Raw genomic sequence first — 4,916 nt, 5'->3', positions numbered from 1 at the left:
TAAACGAAAAAGGTTTCGTTTATCGATACGCTATAAGTTTAAACGCAATCGTTAATATCAAAACAAGCATTGTAGCATCCGTTAAGCCGAAAAAGATTTATAAAACACTTATATGACATGTTCTAAGCAATCCGTGAAAATATTTTGGAATTTTACAACGAGTCAGTACGTTTTTCTTATTTTACAAAAATAAGCTGAAAAACACTCGTTTTTACGCTATTTCTTACACCCGAATTAATTTTCTTGCGAAAAACCGAACCCGAACTAAATTTAAAATGGGCTTTTCATGTTTGGGCTTGTATGAATAATTAAATGGGCCAAAACAGCTCATTAAGGGCCTCTAAATAATTCCGAACGGAACTATTGTTCCCACCAAACATCACACCTTTTAATAACTTACATCCTAAGACTTCTTATTCATTATAACATACTGAATTTTCAAGTCCAGCAGCTCAAAACCTCTGCTCTCTCAACTTCCTTTCAAAAACCCTAAGGTAAGATCAAAGTTTATAAAGATTTAACAAAACTTGATGCATATAATTAACATATAAACATGTTTTAGTTAGTTTTAAACATGTTTAACCATCCAAAAACCCTAAAAATCAAGTAAAATTATGTTTTGATGTTAAACATGTTTACAAACCAGGAACATATACTTTTTTGGTCAAAAACGCGGATTAGAACATGAATACAACGTTTTTACGGTTAGAAAGTTCGGTTTGAACCCAAAACCGAAACCCTAATTATCAAGGCTGTTACATGGATGATTTATGCTTGGTTTGATGTTATATGATATGTAGATATACTGAGTTTGCAACCCGAGACCCGGAAAGTCGTTTAAGCTAGCAAAATTCATCGAAAACCGACAAGGTAAACCCGTAATACTCGTTTAGGGGCTGTTTAGTATTAGGTTGTGACGTGCTTGTTGTTAGCTTGTGAAAACTTTCAGAGACATTAGGGATCATATAAATGAGTCCCTGTTCAAATTTGGTAATTTTTCGATAAACGGAGAATATTTGGTGAATTTATTCCCGTTTATGAGCGTTTATTTGGGAAAAATAGCTAAACATATTGAAAAATTATGAAACTTGGTTTTGGAGTTTGATATGGGATGGTAAGATCACTGGTAAAGTTTGGGAATCATTGGAAATGTCTAAGTATGGTTTGTGCGATCATGGCTTAACCGAATTTTAACAGCCGAAAAACGCACAAAAAGGCATTTTTTCAAAAAAGTTAGGTTCTGGAAATTTTGCAGGGGCTATGTAATGACATTGAGGCCATTGGTAAAAATTATCGGATTTTTCAGAGGTCGTTTGATATAAACGGGCCATTTATTACACGATTGTAACCTATTAAATGAATTTTTATAAATAAATAATTAATCATAAAATTTCTGGAAATATTTTTATAAAATTCTCCATGTCATAATGTATTTTTACAAAAATTTACATAATTTATATATAATTACATATTTAGTTATGATTTATCAAAGATTTAAATTATAATTGTTTTAACGAAACCGGCAGTTTTGTGTTTAACGGACTGACTGGTATGTCAAAATATCGAAAGTGGTCAAATACCATATTTTTGAATGATATTAATAAAAACAAACTTTTTACGAAAATTCCGGACAATTCGGGTGGATTGTGCGCGTTTTGTATAATCAAACCCGTGTGAAAACGGAAACGAGCCCTGCAATCAAACCAGATACCGAAACTTTAAAATTCTTTCATAAATCAACTTATTTTATCAATCAATATATTTACTTAAGTTTTATGTGATCTTACCTAATCCCGAAACGTATAAACAATCAACTGAGCTAGACTCGGAAAACGGTGAAACTGAGCCAAATCCAGTTTTAAACATTTCATAGTATAAAACGTCACAATCTAAGACTATGGTCATGTTCTGGGCCTAACAGCTATACCCAGATTATCTATACATCCCGACTTAGCTTGAACACTGTACTAGTATTAACGATACGATACCGTTTATAGGAATCAGGCTATAAACGAGGCAATTGATTTACTGACACGTAAATTCTGTGCGAACTACAATAAGGTGAGTTTCACGACCCCCACTTTCTAAACTGTTTTACGAACTTTTGGGGTGAAAAGCATGTTTACATAAACTGATATACTTGAAAACGTGTGATGATGTGGATTATCTAAGTACTAACACTTGACAAGTCCCCACAAACACAAGTGATTAACTTCGTGCCGGTGGCGTGTGGATAGTACTATCGGTTTGACAAACCCAACTGTGACAGAGCCGGTGGGGTAAGCCGGAACATATGTAAAACCAGTTGCACATTGTCATTATATATTTATATACTGCTATGTGGTGTTAGACATAGTACATACATGGGGCAAAATTGGCTGTTAAATGCCAACAGGAGTGCATGGGCAGGAGAGGCCATGCAGTATAGCTCGTTTCGGTTTCACTTGTGGCTTTGTATAATGCATCATACACAGACATATATACATACACACTGTAAACTTTACAAACTCGTGTACTGATTTCATTGAAACGCGTGAAACTTGAAACTCACCAACTAGACGAAGTTGACACATTTTAACATGCTTTTCAGGTAAAGCAAAGGTGGAATGATTTGCTTACATGCTTGGTGTTAGGAAGAAAGTTGAATAGCTGTGAATAGACGCTGATATAATACTGTATAAGAAGCTCGTAAACCGGTTATGTGTTTTTCACCTAGTTTGTAAACATAGTACCTACCCATGTAATATGATGTAAATTAGTTTGTTGAATTTTTTTTATAAACAATGTGGTTGATACCAGTGTTATCTGTTACATTCCCGTATTACGCTTCCGCAACTACCTAGTCGGGGTGTGACAGTTTTGGTAGGGGTAAACATGCTTTCGTAGTCGGGCAGTCTCACATAATACCACACCCTTCCCAAACCAGTGATTTTTTTAAAAAAATTGTGTAGATACTCGATCTCATACCTGAATACATGTTTTATCACCCATCTTTAATGTTTCAGTTTACCCTTTGGTTTTAGATTCTTTGGACTGGTACCAATGTATCGCTATGAGTTCAGAAAACTTCCACCTATAGAATAGAGCACCGTGAGATCGTTACGAGAAAAGGAGTGTGTGTGTAGGGGGGCGGGGTCTTCTTGTAACCACCCTCCGGTGGGAGAATCCGTATTGTAAGTTATAGAGTAATTTCTTAGAGAGACCAGGTTGAAGATCCTGTTACCTTTGATCTTCTCAGAGTATTTATAGCCGAAGGGAAGGAGAACGACTGGTCCAGCTGTCCCTTTCATTGGAACCTTCCAATTTTGTAGCGGTGCATTATAATAATTCTTGATTGGACGGACAACTAGCATACAGAGATATTCGTTGCTGGCATATAAAACACAGGCCTTTTGTTATTGCTCCATCGTACAATCATGGGCATTATGGGGAAAACTATGATTGGTCTTTCCCTTCAGTGTTACGCGATGTCCCACCTGTTAAGCACAACATATCTTCAGCTTAACTCTTTGAGTTATTTAGTATAAGGTGTGTCTTCCGTGGAGGTTATGTCTTCTATGTGGATGTTCCTCCGTTTCGCGGACGCTTGGCTTTGCCTTGTGGTGTTAGGCAGATGATTTTGTACCTGACCTCCACAAGTACCCCAATCAATTGTTTCTTCCGTGTTGAATCTAAGCGGATGGAATTTTGGACTTGTTTCTTTAGAAGTTTTAGCTATTGTTTATGTCCGCTGCCTATGGGAGTCATTTATTAAGGTAGACACCATGACTATAAAGTGGCGAGAACATAATTTCGAAACCCTATTTCTAGCTATTGTCTTTCTCCGGAGTAGGAGCCGGAATTTCCCGTCGATGGTAGCACCGCGATGGATTCTACGACTGGCAAGCTGACTCTGTAAGCCGACTTTTTCGGCCATGGAAACTTCTGTTGCCTATCACTACCTTCCTTCGCGACTTTTGTTGACTTATGGCTTACATATCACCAATGTTCATCCACCTGGGAAGATGCACATACGCCATTTCGATTTTTGTTGTTTGACTCAAGGTTTGATATTCACTGTTGAGAAGTTCAAGGTCTTTTAAAATCTTTACACGAATAGTAGTTGGTTTTGGTTCCACCTGTGAGATAAAGAAGTACCTTGTGTTGGGGAAGCTCCGTGGATCTTGTTTGACTAGAAACAAAATGTTCTTTTTCCACACGGATACTATTCCATTACCTATGTCTTATAGTGATCCTACTGAGAAGATTGATGACTTGGCTCTGATGGATTACAAGAACTAGTACTGGTACCAAACTATGGATTCTCAGGTTAGGCACCCTCTTTTTTATTCAAGAGTCTGCTATAGTTGATGTAAGCATGAGCCGCATCTCGTGGAAGCCAGATAAGTTATTAACTATGACTTGAAAGGTTAGATACTCAAATACAAGTATAATAATTCTATGATTTTGATAATCAATTTTCTACAACTTCAATATACTATTATTATATTTTTATGATTGTATAGCATATGGTTGTATTATGTTTTGGTAGGGGTAAACATGCTTTCGTAGTCGGGCAGTCTCACATAATACCACACCCTTCCCAAACCAGTGATTTTTTTAAAAAAATTGTGAAGATACTCGATCTCATACCTGAATACATGTTTTATCACCCATCTTTAATGTTTCAGTTTACCCTTTGGTTTTAGATTCTTTTGACTGGTACCAATGTATCGTTATGAGTTCCGAAAACATCCACCTATCGAATAGAGCACCGTGAGATCGTTACGAGAAAAGGAGTGTGTGTGTAGGGGGGAGGGTCTTCTTGTAACCACCCTCCGGTGGGAGAATCCGTATTGTAAGTGGTAGAGTTATTTCTTAGAGAGACCAGGTTGAAGATCCTGTTACCTTTGATCTTCTCAGAGTATTTATAGCCG

Source organism: Bidens hawaiensis, unplaced genomic scaffold (genome assembly GCF_021521415.1).
Source record: "Bidens hawaiensis isolate Kalapana, Puna unplaced genomic scaffold, B.hawaiensis_p1.1 tig00019787_1, whole genome shotgun sequence".
Lineage (NCBI taxonomy): Eukaryota > Viridiplantae > Streptophyta > Magnoliopsida > Asterales > Asteraceae > Bidens > Bidens hawaiensis.
This window is presented reverse-complemented; position numbering follows the sequence as displayed.